Below are 15,394 nucleotides of genomic sequence, written 5' to 3' on the forward strand. Positions count from 1 at the left end.
TACTAACATTGATATTTATTTAGCATATATTTTTTATTATAAAATAATTTTCATATACCAAAATGCATGTCTTACATGTGTACAGTTTGATAAGTACAGTTTACAGTTGAATATTTTTGAGTTATCGGTACCTCAATCAAGATATACAACACTTTGATCACTCCAACTGGAAGAAATCTATGCAAATCTGGCCCCTGTGAAAGAGAGGAAGTGAAGAAGATTGCATAAGAAAACCCTCAGACCAAAGTGCAGTTTCTGAAAGTTTTGCTAAAGTTGGTGGGGAATCTGTGAGAGAACCCACATGCTTCTCCCAAGTAGTCTTGCTTTTATATTCTCATGACTTTGAGTTGTTGACCAATAACAACTTGTGATAGTGTGTTAGTAATCTGAGGATATCCCCTGCCATTCTGATTCCTTGTTTTTCAAACACTAATCTAGGTACTGCTTGGAAGGGATTTTTCAAGGTATAATTAAAGTCCCAAATCAGTTGGCCTTAAGAAGATTATCTTAAATTTAATGACATGGACCCTTTAAAAGGAAATATTCTGAGCTTGTTTGCAAAGAGATTGGAAATTGAGAAGGGTGGCATGCATACTGGCTGAAAGGGATATGTGACAAGGAATGCCAGTGCCTTTTGGAAGTGAAGTGTTCCCTGGCTGACAGCCTGTAAGGAATCTCCAGTTTACAACTACAAGGGACTGAATTTTGGCAACAGCCTGGATACAATTGGAAGCAAATATTTTTCAGAACCTTCAGATCGAGTACCAAGACTGATTGACACTTTGATTTTGGCCTTGTCAGATCTTTCACTAATATCATTAATACCATTAGTGATCTTATTAAGCTGTTAGGGTCATGGCATCAGATAAAAGTTTTCCAAAATTTTAACTTACCTGAAAGTTTAAATTTTGTCGGTTGTAATGAATAGTGACAATTGTTTTCCTTTAATGACAGACTCACTTCATTCATTTTTAAGAAAATATCTGCCATGTCTAATTATTTGAGATACCCTAATTTGTCTGTCCTCCTTTCAAATAAAAATGGTATTTCATGAAAATGGAGCTAATTCATCTTGTATGTCAGTCCACTCAGGTGCTTTGTTTTGAGATAATCTTCCGTTGTACACTCTTGTATAAAATGGTATATGTATACTTTCTGTTTCACCACACAGGATATCAAAGACTTACATGTATTCAGAGGTCAATATGGGATAAAACTAATAATTTTTCTGCTTCATGAAGAAACTAGATTTTGTGTTTTGAAAGTGTTGGTGACTTACTAGTACAGTTTAATATGTTGTCTTTATTCATGCTTGCATCAACATTTTTCTTTTGTTTTTCCACCCCGAGTACAAATAGCAACATAGTAGTAAAGATTGGAAGTTTTTATGACAAGAGTTTACTTGGCAGATCTCTGAAGGGTCTTGGAATCTTCAACTGTACTTTGAGAACTGCTGCTGCCTACATCTTTACCAGCATTCCTACTGTAAGGTTTTTTTTTTTTAACCTTTGTAGGAAGTATACAGTTATATTTTGTGGTTTAATTTTCATTTCTTAGATGACTAATTGAATGCCATTTTATTTTAGATGCACATGACATTTTATTTTAGATACACATGACAGTAGAGTATATTTTGTTATTATACATATATGGAGTATAACTTAGGATCCCATTTTTGAGGTTATACATGATGTGGAGTTATATCTGATTGATTCTACTATCTTTCCTATTCCCATCCCTCCTCCCTTCCCTTCATTCACCTTTGTCTAATCCAGTGAACTTCTGTACTTCCCTTCCTCTGTTTATTGTGTTTCAGTATCCACATATCAGAGAGAACTTTTGGCCTTTGGGATTGGCTTATTTCATTTAGCATGATAATCTCCAGTTCTGTTCATTTACTGACAAATGTCATAATTTCATTTTTCTTTATGGCTGAATAATATTCCATTGTTTTATATATACATATAACATTAAAAAAACCTGTTCATCTGTTGAAGGCCACCTAGGTTGGTTCCTTAGATTAACAGTTGTGAGTTGAGCTGCCATAAACATTCATGTGTCTGTGTCACTGTAGTATGCTGATTTTGAGTCTTTTGGGTATATGCTGAGGAGTGGTATAACTGAGTGGTTCCATTCCATGATTTCTGAGGAATCTTCATACTGTTTTCCATTCCAGAGTGGTTGCACCAGTTTGCAGTCCCACCAACAATATGTGAATGAACCTTTTCTCCCACATCCTTGCAAACATTTATTATTACTTGTATCCTTGATTGTTGTATTTGCTCTCATTTGAGTGAGGTACAGTGTCAGTGTAGTTTTAATTTGCATTTCTCCAATTGCTAGAGATGATGAACACTTTTTCATATATTTATTGACCAACTGAATGCCATTTTATAGTCTTATTGATTATTTGGATATCCTCTTTGTAAAGTGCCAGTATGTTTTTGAAGTGCCTTTTCTGAACTCTCTGATGGAAGTAGTCCTGAAGAGCCTAGCTTTAGACCCAGTGCTCTTATTATATCCAGTGGGCATCTGGAAGTCAGGAAAAAATGTCATTTTAAGTAATTACAAATAAAGTTATAATTTTGTTTTCAAAATTTCTACTGTTTTTCATTGTTATTATTTTTTAAGTTTACTGATTTTCTATTTCATTACTACCCCCCTCCACCATACACAGTTTTTTTTTTTTTTTTTTTTTTTTTTTTTTTTTTTTTTGGTGTGGTGCTGGAAATTGAACCCAGGGCTTTATAAAGGCAAGACAAGTCCTCTACCACTGAGCTACATCCAAAGCCCTCTTTTTTCCCCCATTTATTTTGCCTTGTCTTCCTTCCCCTTAGATTATGTATATAAAATAGATGACTGATTTTAATGCATTTTCTTTTAAAATTTTGGCAATGAAAGCAACAAATTTCTCTCTACACACTGTTTTAGTTGCATTCTACACATTGCGATATAGTATAGTTTGGCTATTATTATAAAATATTTAAAAGGTTTTTTTCAGTTTCTTTTTTGACCAATTGGTTACTTATGGTCTTTTCTAGATATCTTACTGTTATTGATTCCTAATTTAATCATGTTGTTATCACATATTTTACTTTGTAAAAATTCAGTGTTTTGAAATTTGAGAGCTGGTTTTTATAGCATAATGTGTGCTTTACTCTGGTGAACATTCCATGTGCTTTTGAAAAAAATTTGCTGAAATTGGGTGTAGTGTTCATTGATGTCTATGAAAGCAAGTTGATTTAATATGCTATTATTCTATATCTTTAATTCTTTTTGTCCAGGATTTTCTAGAGTGGGAGAGTGGGGTTAAATTTTCTGGGTATGGTATAGATATTATTTCTCTTTAATTTCTATCAGTATTTGCTTTAATGTCTTGAATTTATTTGGAGTACATACACTTATGATTATTATGATTATTATATTTCCTTGAGGATTTAACATTTTATTATTTCCAAATATCCTTTTACCTTATGTAATACTTTTTTCTTGAAGCCTTTCTACTTTGTTGTATACTGATAATACTTAGTCAAACAGCTTTTCTGTGTTGCTTATATTTTTCTGTCCTTTTATTCTTAACCTGCCTGTACCTTTATTTTTAAAATGTATTGCTTGTTAACACCATATTTTTGGATAATACTTTTTAAAATCCAGTTTGGTGATCTCTGTATTTTAATTAGAGTGTTTAGTTTACTTTTATTTATAGGAGTTATAAATTTCAAGTCATTGCATAGTTTTTTTCTATTGGCAGTATTTTGTGTTTACTGTGGCTTAGTTATTTTTTATTATAAACTAGTACCTGATCTTTTGTTATCTTTCTTGAAGTATTAATTTGTCTCTAGTGAGTAGTTAAGTTACTAAGTGTTCACATTGAACATTTAGTATTGGTTTTATAATGTGCCATTATGGGTTAGTTTTGCCTATTCCTTTAGTTTTGGAACATAGTTCTACTCCTAAGGTATACACTACAAAGCCTGAAGTTTTACTCAGCAGTTTAGTTTTTCTTGACTCAAATTAAACACTGTTTTCCTGCAGTAGACAGCCGCTGAGATACTGTTTGACTTTTTTCCCAATGATTTTTGCTGGCTTTTGGTTGTCCTTGCAGATTGGAAGCAAACCTTTATGGAACCAAGATTAATATGAAGGAAGTTGATTATAATGATGATATCAATACTTGTGGGCAGTAAAGAGGAAATGGGAAGAGATAAGAGTTCACAACTTTAGGAAAGTCCTTTCTCTGCTGCCTCTGCAGAGAATTCTGAAATAGGGTGGTCCTTCACAGTTGTCTGTAGTGGACATATAGGCCAAATCTTTATGTCCCTTTATTAGATGTATAGTCACTTGGCACTTAATGGTGGGAATACATTTTCAGAAATGTGTTGTTATGTAATTTTGTCATGTGTAAACATTATAGGGTTTATTTAAGCAAACTAGATAATATAGCTTGTATAGCTTACTACACACCTAGTGTACAGAATTATGTATGCTGTATTTATATGTGATTGATAGTGCAGTAGGTTTGTTTGCACCAGCAGCATCACAAACACATGAGAACTGCATTGAACTACAAATTTTTAATGGCTATGATATTATTAGATGATAGGAGGTTTTCAGCTACATGATAATCTCATGGAACCACCCTCAGATGTACTGCCTGTTGTCCACTGAAATGTCATTATGCTCATGACTGTACTACTACTTTTATAGTCACTCTTCAGTCTTTTCAAGTAGTTTTCTCATGTTTTGTCTAGTCGATAGTTTTTAAGGTGTTAGAGATACAGAGTCTGTTATAGAAGTAGAAGCTCTTCCATCTTTAATAGAACCAGAACTTTCCCTAGGTTTTTTTTTAAAAAATTAAGTTATATTTAATTTAAAATTATTTATATTTTGAGTGTGTGAAGATATTCAAGGTATTGTGTATTTACTTAAATTACTTTTTTCATAGTGTATTTAACAGAAAAGTTCCTCTGTACTGAGGTTTCATCTGTATTTATGTGCCATTTAAGTATTAAAACTTTTATTTCATTTGTATTGGTTGAATGTTACATTTTAGTATCTTAATTTGATAGATTTTTACATTTTCCAAGTTAGCCAATCATTGGTTTTATATAATATAGTATTTGATACAGTTCCTATTGAAATGATTTAACTCAAAGATACACACCTTTACACACATGTACATATATACATATATGTATACATATACATATATATCTATTATTGGGAATGGAACCAAGGCCATTTAACTTCTGAGTGACATTTTCGGTTTTTTTTTTTTCCTTTTTGGGAGACAGGTTCTTGCTCAGTTGCCCACATGCTGACCTTGAACTTGTCATCCTCTTGCCTCAGCCCCCTGAGTAGCTGGAATCACAGATATGTACCATTGTGCCTAGCTACCCAAAGATATGTCAGTCTTATTTTTCTAACAGATTTTACTCTCAGATATTACTTATGAGAAAAAATATTTTAGAAATATATTCTACTTTAATTTGGTGTAACAAATTTAGAGCAGACGGAAATGCCTAAATGAACCAATTGTTTGTTTTCCTGCCATATTCTAACAAAAATGCCTTATATTTTGTAACCAAATTAAAAAAAATAAATAGAACAAACTAGTAAATATAGAGTACAAATGCATTATATGTTTTTGCTTGTGTTCTCATTGTAAACTCAGAAATAGCTTTTTGGGGGAGAGAAAGTGAAAGCTTCCTTTTATCCAGGTTCAGTAGCATCTGGAACATTTCCTCAAAGATATGTATTTTGGATTTGGAAAAATTTAGTAATTTATTTTAAAGAACGTTTTCTAAGATAATCTGGAATGGTCAGGCAGCATAATGTTAAACTTTAGGCTTATTTCCTCAGCTTTATGTCATAGTAGTTATTTCCTTTAGCAGAGTGCCACCTTATGTTCTAGTTCTTTAGTAGCAGTGAGCTGCATATTATTTCATTTAGCAGCTTAAAAATATTTTGTTGCTTGGTATCTGGCCACATTAATGTTACACCTGTGTATCTCATAATATTCAGTTGGCCTGTTCTAGCAAAGTTGATAAAAATTAAAATCTTCTGGTAAGGTAATTTTATTCTTACCCTGAAATTTCTGCTACTGTTTCTCGTGTCTTTGGAGAGTTGAATTAACATTTTGTTTTGGGGCTGGGGATGTGGCTCAAGCGGTAGTGCGCTCGCCTGGCATGCGTGCTTCCCGGGTTCGATCCTAAGCACCACATACAAAGATGTTGTGTCCGCCGAGAACTAAAATAAATAAATATTAAAATAAAAAAAAAGACTTAAAAAAAAACATTTTGTTTTGTTGTAAATCAGCTTTTACTTCTTTAGCTCGCTTTTTAAAAAATGAATCTTTGATTATTAATCAAGTTTTTATGTTAGATTTTTTAAAGGCCAATAAGGAAGTCTATATTCATAAAACTAAGAAGATATCTTCTCCCCCCTAAATTATGCCTGGATCATATCTTTTAAAATGTCACTTTCCTTTTCCCACTATTATTCATGTCTTTAACCAGCTTTCAGCCTCTTCCTTTCATATATTCTGAAGATTTGACTGCTTTTATTATGTTTTTCCTGGGCTTCAATGGTCAGTCATGGATTGTTTGGGATAAAAGGAAAATGTAAGCAATAAAAAACAAGCATTCTTCTATTCCACTGATACCACAGATTAATGACTAAGCTTTTATGAAGTTGGCTAATGGTAAATTTTTAGCATTTAAATATTCTAAGCAAGCTAGAGATATAGAATATTTGAAATTGAATATACTAGAGCTATTCTGTTCAGTAAGGTCTCCATGAGCCATATAGTGACCTTATGAGCCCTAGAGTTGTGGCTGCTCAAAATTAGGATGTGTACTGTGAGAGGAAAATTCTTGCTGGATTTAAAAACTTAGTATGGCAAAAGAATGTAAAATACTGATAATTTTAAAATACTGATTTCATGTAAAATATTGTTAATTTTAAAATACTGATTTCATGTTGAATTTGTAATGGCTTGAAATTTTTTATTTATTATTTTGGATTATGTCATGAAAATTAATTTTACCTGCTTTAAGAAGTTTTATTAATGTGGCTACTAGAACATTAAAAATAATGTCACATGCACTGTTTCTGTAGGACAACATAGTGTTGTGCTAGGCTCTTGATAATTAAGAAGATACTGCAGTTTCCTCCAAGTTTTTTGTTAGAAATGCAGAATCTTTTTCCTTTCCACCATAGTGAATCAGACTGCATTTTAACAGGATTCCCATATGATTTAGTTTGTACATTAAAGTTTGCAAAGAAGCATCACAATACTATATTATTAAAGGGTAAGTAGATATCCTCGTGAATTTTTTTTTTTTTTTTTGTAGAATTAGTTGCCAAAGATATTGCATTCAAAGAATGTTAAAAAAGTAGCTTGTGAATGATAACATTGACAACATATTTTCCCATGTACATTTTTATTTAAATGTATGACTTTAGAAATGAGGTTAGGCAGTCCCTCATTCCCCCTGCCAGCCTGCCCCTTTTTGTGGGACTGGGGATTAAACCCAGTGGTGCTTTACAATTCAGCTACATCCTCAGTCTTTTTTTGTTGTTTGTTTTGAGATGGGTCTTGTTAAGCTGCTGAGGTTCTCACTAATTTGTTGAGGCTGGCCTTGAATTTTGACTGTCCTATCTCAGTCTCCCTAGTCACTGGGATTTCAGGTATGTGCTGTTGTTACCAGCTCCTCTTCCCGCTTTTTTTTTTTTTTTTTTTTTTTTTAAAGAGAGAGTGAGAGAGGAGAGAGAGAGAGAGAGAGAATTTTTTTAATATTTATTTTTTAGTTATCGGCGGACACAACATCTTTGTTTGTACATGGTGCTGAGAATCGAACCCGGGCCGCACGCATGCCAGGCGAGCTCGCTACCACTTGAGCCACATCCCCAGCCCCTCTTCCCGCTTTTGTTATAACTTTATTCCCTGGATATAGCTGTTCTGGAGCATACAGAAATCTCTTTTCTTTGAGATATATTTATACTTTACATGTCATAGAACTTGGTATATTTCAGTTTCCCATGTCTTTTTGGTGTAGGAGGGAATAGCATTTGGAATTAAAAGATCAAGATTTAAGTTCTCGCTTTCTCACTTTGTAGCAATGTGTCCTTGGGAAAATTGTTTAATCTGTCTGGACCTGAATACTAAAGAAAAGATTAAGATGTCAGCTTTCATATACTTACTGGTAAAATTTGACCAACTAAATTACCACATTATATAAAGTCCCTTGTGATCCTTCTGTAACTCCTAGGTTCACTTGTCATATTTCTTGATAGTTACCAGGGGGGAATATGCTGTTGAGTAGCAGAAAGCCATATAAAAGAGACCATGCCTGCTTAAAATATTTGATTAATGCTGACAAGTAAATATGTGTTTCACACAGGGTGTCATTTTTTCCTCTTCTTGCTCTGTAAACTCTGGAAGTAGCTGTAGTTGTCAGTATTCCAGAAGTCATTGATACCACAATGGCCATCAATAGGACGCTTTGGGTTATGAACTTAGTGCAGAGAAGGCCAGTGACTTCGTGGGATCATGGAAGGAAAGAGGAGATATCAAGGCCTGCAATAAAACTGTGGGCACATCTGGAAGGAGCAGAGGAAGTGGTTTTGGAGCACAGGGTCCCTTGCACACTCCACTGTTGATGCTAGTTTTAGGCTGAAGCTCTCCTGCCTGCACTTCTTTTTTTCCCCATTCTCCTAGAATTCATCCATGTAGGATGAATACAGAGAGCCCCAGAGCTGAAACACACACACACACACACACACACACACACACACACACACATACACACAAATGCATACATGCATACACACACAGTAACAATTCAAAACCTAATTCTGGTTTTAGGAGGGAGAAAAATTGAAATGTATTTTCAACCCATCCTCTTCCATGTAGAAATCAAGTTCATTTTCTGATTACTCTAATTTTTTTTTACTAAATGGAAATTTATGATGTATTATTGAAATTTTGACTCCTTAAATAAGACTTCATGGTTTTGCATTGACTTGTGTATATGTGTCTGTGATTGTATGTGTGTGCATGTGCGTGTGTGACAGCAATGTAATTTTATGATTTTCTTTATATTGTCACTGGGAAAATTGTGTGTACATCACTGTCTTCAGTTTCTAGGCTTTTTTTTCTTTTCTTTTTTTAATTCTGTGAACTTTCTCCTTAATAGAATGTATAACATCTTCTAACTGACTGGTCTTAAGATATGGCCTCACCTTCAATCACTTGGGGAACTTTTAATACATACTGATGCCATCTGCTTGCCCTATAAAATCTTATTTAGTTGGTAAGTCTTAGGTTTTGGTCTGTTTTAAAAGCATGTCAGATAATTTTTAACTTGTGGTTAGGCTTCAGAACTGTTGTAACATTCAGTTCAGTTTAATCTGTTAAGTAGTTATTGTAGAAAATGAATATAACTTGGAGCAAATATGTTACCTTTACAAATTCTACACAGAAACGGTTGTTAGACTATAATCGGTGAAGGAATCATCTAGGAGTTATTCAACAATGCAGAATTCTGAGGTTTAATTAATTTTCTAGTTCTAGTGTTGATCTGAGAAAAGTGAATTTTTAGTGGCTTTGAAGGTTATTGTGATGCAGATGGTCCATAAGCCATTGCATGATATCATTCTGGATTCTCATCAGAGCAAATGTGTTTATTGAGGAGTCTGTATCTTCTCATGTTGAGGTAAAAATTTAAATATATATTTTTTTCTCACTTTGCTAGTGTTTGTATTAGTTTTAAGTTTTCTGTAATGGTTTCTTTCTATACTAATTATTAAAAAGCTGGAGAGCTGGGACTGGGGTTGTGGCTCAGCGGTAGAGCACTGGCCTAGCCTGTGGGAGGCCCTGGGTTCGATCCTCAGTACCACATAAAAAATAAATAAAGATATTAAAAATATTTAAAAAATAAATAAAAAGCTGGAGAGGGCCGGGGTTGTGGCTCAGTGGTAGAGCGCTCACTTGCCTACCATGTGTGAGGTGCTGGGTTTGAGCCTCACACCACATAAAAATAAATAAATAAATAAAAATAAAGGTATTTTAAAAAAACTGGAGAATTTGATAATGTTTTGCTATTTCTATTAAATACTAAGTGATGAGATATGAGTTGGGGTGTGATTGTAGTTCACAATTTACAATTCTATTTTAATTGAATATTCCTAGTAGTCTTATTTGGGGCCAGAGAGTAACTTTTACATCATCCTAAATGGAACACATAACCGAATAACATTTGGGCTTTCCTGTTAAGAATGCTATACACATTTTTAAGTTAATAAATCCCTTCTAGAAAGCATTTTAAAATTTTGACTGGAAGTGAGAGATGACCTTTTATTTTCTGTTGTATTTTACTTAGACCAAAATTATTTTTCTTCTCCTCCCTTTGTTCCCAAAGCTTATTAATGAATATTCTTGTGAGTATTATAGTTCTCAAAACTCCTGATCCCATGCTATACAAGGACCCTTCTATTTGTCTTATAATTCAACTCCATTGTTACCATTTTGTTTTGTTCATTTTATGTTCTCCTGGATAAGCCAAATGGCACGTAAACATTCTAGAGGGATTTAAACTAATATCTCAGTTGATGATACTCTGGTTTTAAATGTTAATCCATTTTAGACAATGTTCCAGATACAGGAAAAACATATTTATTGTTAAATGATCCGGTCTGTCTGGTCTAGTTTTCGTAAGCAATTCATGCAAGTGCTATAGCTATAAAGTCTTCATTTGTCCAGAATATAATTCCTTTTTACTGTTTGCTCATGAGCTTTAAAAAGATGTGACTGAAAGCAGGCTTGTCAGCCTTTATTTTTTCATGGCAATGTGTTACAGAGCCCTCTGTTTGAACCTTAAGTTTGAAGCCTAAATTATGTGGGATTTAGAATGAACATTGTATATGTGGGTAGTTAGTATGAATATTAATAATATCTGGATTTTAGGATCTTTTTATTTATAAGTGGGAGCATGTCTCTTTTTTTCATTCTGAGAGACTGAATGTTAATTATTATATGGCAGAAAATAAAGCTATGTTCTGGCCTGTAAGAACTTGAGGTTAGGAGTCTTACTGCCTATCTTTACAAATAATATTCTAATGTTATTGAAGTTATCTATCAAAAATTATAAAAGTTTGAAAGCTTTTGGAGAAATGATATTTCCATGCCAGATTAATTAGAGAGTATAACCAGTCTAAGAGGTTGCCTGAGAAAGTGATTTCTGCTGCTGGGTGATTTGAACTCTCTTCTGTACTTTGTGTGAAACAGATTACATTACAGATTTCAGAAAAAGCCAAAACATAGGTTTAAGTTTAAGCTTTCTTATTTATCATTTGTGAGAAAATTTACAGAAAGGGCGCCACAGCCTAAATTCAGTAAAACAAGAAGAACAGATGGAAAAGATATGCTTTATAAGTCCTTCACCATTTTTATAGTAGATAATTACAACTATCTAAACATTATGGATTAAGTATGAGAAAATAATGTTTGTATCTCTGTTCCCATTTATAGACACATGAAATTTCTATTTATTTCTGGTAGGAAAATACAGTTTCCAAAACATTTCTTTTGAAAATTATGCTTTAAATAGGAAAGGTAAAGAATCTCAAAATTCAGTTAACACTTTTCAAGAGTGTGATCTGCATTTGAGATCTAGTTAGTGTGTTTGTGAATGCAGCCCAGTGTGGCCAACAATGAGTTGATGTGAGATATAAAGGGCCTCTTCTTGCTTTGCTTGGTTCTGAGGGTCACACTAACTCCAGGGCTCCCTGAGACTTTATCTGTGTCTCTTATAGAGTCTACAGTGAAGTCCAGCTAATTTCTTTGATCAATTCTGATTTCTTCTGCTTCCTACCACAGAAGTTCTTCTCACTGGTACTCCCTAATAAGCATTCCACATGCCTGTATGACAACTTCCAGGAGGCTCTAACCTGCTAACACCCACCTTGTGTTATCATCAGGTCTTAACATTTCGTTGCAAGGAACTATAATCCTGAAAAGTGTTTAAATATATATATATTAAAATTTTGACATGAGATGAGGGTTCTTCCTTTACCTTACCAGCACACATTCAGATAATATTTTCCTCGGTCCCCTTCATTCCCAATCTGCCTTCCTTTGGTAGTTTTCCCTTTCTTTTTCTGTCTCCTCTGTCTTGCCTCATTTTATAGTTCAGACATTGCCATTTATTATTTATATAAATTTATATCTGAGGGACATCTTCTCCGTGGTGATGACACTGAACTAATTTAGAAGGACAGATAGAATTTTGTATAGGGGTGTGTGTGTGTGTGTGTGTGTGTGTGTGTGTGTGTGTATTGGGGGGAGAGGGCGAGGGCAAAACAGTGAGATATTGTGATGGAGGATATCTCATGTGAAAGGTATAAGGAATTACCATTATAAGGAACATGAAATGGCATGGTAAGGGTGAAGAACTATAAGCAGTTGCTATGGCTGATTGATAGAAACGACAAGCATGTAAGGACCAGGTCATGCATACCATATAAGGAAGTTTATATTTCATTCTTTTGCACTGGGGTACCATCATTAAGTTCGTGTATGTTCTTGGTACTAGCTTTATAACAAGTAGATGTTACTTAATAGGCTAAATACTCCACATATTTAAAACCATGTAATGATAGCATTCAGAATTTGAATTTAGTGTTGGCAGGTTTTAAAAGTAAATGTCAAAGTTGGTTTTGATATTTTTGTAACAGTCTGCACAGTAACAAGAAAATTTTATTTTAGCACTGACTGTGTTGTAGGCACAATGCTAAGTCCATTGTACATATTGTCACATTTAATTCTTCCAGTGTCTTTTTCAGGTTTGTGGTGTGTTTGTCCGGTTTTGCAGATAAAGAAATTGAGGCTTAGGTTAAGTAGTTTGCCCAAAGCCCCACAGTAATCAGATTGGGATTTAACTCAGGTTTGACTCCCAAACTAATTCTTTTAGCTACTTTACAAAGCTGACTGTAATGATATTTGTTTATCTATATGTATATTGACATAGGCTTTTTTCTTTTGACTGGAGTAATTTTTTAAAAAGTGAGACTAGGGGCTGGAGTTGTAGCCCAGAGGTAAAGCACTTGCTTCATACTTGTGAGGCACTGGGTTTGATTCCCAGCACCACATATAAATAAGCAAATAAAATAAAGGTCCATCAACAACTTAAAAAAATATTTAAAAAGTGAGACTAATCCTCCGTGACTATTCACTAGTTATTTTACTAGTCATTTTTAACATTACAATTTTCAGATATCAGAAATGAAGAATAGTATTGAATTTGTTCCTTTTTTTTTTGGACTGTGTTTTTCTAGGGAAAGTGGAAAGATATCTTAGAAGCATGTATTATGTGATTGATGAAATATAAATTGTAGAGCATATATGTATGTAGTTATAAAGGAAGATAGCTCTAGAAAATGCTCACAGCAGGGAAATACTTTTCATATTGAACTTAAAAAACAAAACAAAACAAATTAAAAAAAAAACAAAACACCAAAACAGTAGTGCTTGGGATTTAACATTTTCCTACCCTGGATGCAGTGTTAATTTTTGACAAGACATAGATTGTGGCTGACTCGGCCCCAAGAGTACCTATCTTCAGTTTCTTTATTGACTTTATATTCTTGCTTCTAGTTATTCATGACAGTTTTATTTTCAGAGCATAGAAGAAAGTTTTCTGGATTAATTGACGCAATAGCTAAGAAGAAACGAGGAGTATAGGTTTTGATATCAGACATGGTTGACAGTAGTGGACAAAATCATCAGAATTAGAAGCTGGTTAATATAAGGTAAGTCTAATTAAAATACTTAGCATTATGCTTAATAATAGAACACACTTTCTTTTCAAATTCTTTTGGAATATTATGAAAACTGATTGTATGCTTGGTCCACAAAAAAAGATCTTCCAGTAAGTTCCCCCAAATAGAAATAGTTGAAGTAGTATTCTTGGTCATATTATAATGTAGAAATTAATAATTATGAAAAAAACTAACTGTAAAACAAAAAAAAATCACTATAACCTGGAAATTTATCCTTCACTAGTCTTTGGACTAAAGAGGAAATAAAAAATAGAAAATTATAATAAAATAAAATGTATTTGAACCTGTGGGAACCTAGCTAAACCATATGTATAGAAATATTATTTGCATTAAATATGTACATTAATAAGCAAGAAATAACTGAAAAATAAATTACCCATCAAACTCAAGGGGAGAGAAAAAGAATACCAAAATATATCTAAAGAGACTAGGAGGAAATGAATAGCAATTGGTAGGCTAAATAACAGCTCTTCAATATGTTCACCCCGATAACTAGATCCTGTGATCCTTACTTTACATTGTGTATTAGTTTGCTGCAACAATAACCACTAATATGGTGACTATTTACATTAACTAGTATGGTACAGTTGTCACATATCATGAACCAGTATTGATATACTGCTGTTAACTAAAGCCTGCATTTGAAATTCTTTAGTTTATTCGTTTTCTGTTCTAAGATCTCATCCAGGTACCATTATTTTTAGCTATTCTGTTTCCGCTTGCTTGGGGTGGTTTCTCAGGCTTTACTTAGTTTTGTTGACCTTGACAATTTTGATTAGTCCCGAATAATTATTTTACAGAATGTTCCTTAGTTTGTTTTTGGCTGTTTTTTTTTTTTTTCCCCCTCAGGGTTATGTAACCAAACTATGGATTTGCCCCTCGGTGAGTACAAAACCAAGAAGCACAACCACGAATAAAAGATTGAAATGAAGAGTTTTTTTAGAGGTTTGGGGGTGCAGCTCAGTGGTAAAGCCTATGGCTAGCTTTAAGATGCAATGTGGGAGGCCCTGGATGCAATCCCCAGTACCACCAAAAAATGGAGGAGAGGTTTATTGCTTGTATGAATATCAATAAGAAGTAAGAAGAGAAGTATTGGGGATCAGTTCCCAAATCCATATCTCCCTGAACAAAGAAAGCAAGAGAATTTTATTGGGGCAACTTATGCATATTTATACTGGGTAGGCTTGTTATCACAAGTAGAGGTGGGTGCATATTCCTCAGCTTGTTCAAAAAATGGCAGGGGGGAATGCCTGCTGGGTAGAGAATTTTGCATTCTAATGAGATTCTAATGAGCAAAGTTCACTCTAGGTCACCTACTAGAGTGAGTAGAGTGACTCAGGGATTTGGCTGGTTTCTTGTGGATTTCTCCAGAGGTCTTATCTGAAGCAGCAGAGCAACTCAAAGGAGTGCTAGCAATCATTAAGGGGGCAGCAGTTTTTCCCCTGCCTCTTTTCCCCCTGGAAGTGCCTGCCTAGCAGCTAACATTTAGACTAAAGTTAGGGATTTTGGGAGAATAATGATTCTCTTTGAAAAATTGCTTCTTGAGGTACAA

At 33.8% G+C, this 15,394-nt stretch overlaps 1 long non-coding RNA gene across 1 annotated transcript in view; it reads left to right on the forward strand.

Moving 5' to 3' along the window:
* Nucleotides 1-14,753, forward strand: part of LOC143638100 (uncharacterized) — a 71,684-nt gene extending 56,931 nt beyond the window's left edge. The window contains exons 2-3 of the long non-coding RNA XR_013154545.1: nucleotides 13,683-13,812; nucleotides 14,692-14,753. This is a non-coding gene — a long non-coding RNA (uncharacterized LOC143638100). The remainder of the gene's footprint in view (nucleotides 1-13,682; nucleotides 13,813-14,691) is intronic.
* Nucleotides 14,754-15,394: the final 641 nt, after the last annotated feature.

This window comes from Callospermophilus lateralis, chromosome 17 (genome assembly GCF_048772815.1).
Source record: "Callospermophilus lateralis isolate mCalLat2 chromosome 17, mCalLat2.hap1, whole genome shotgun sequence".
In the NCBI taxonomy this organism is placed as follows: Eukaryota; Metazoa; Chordata; class Mammalia; order Rodentia; family Sciuridae; genus Callospermophilus; species Callospermophilus lateralis.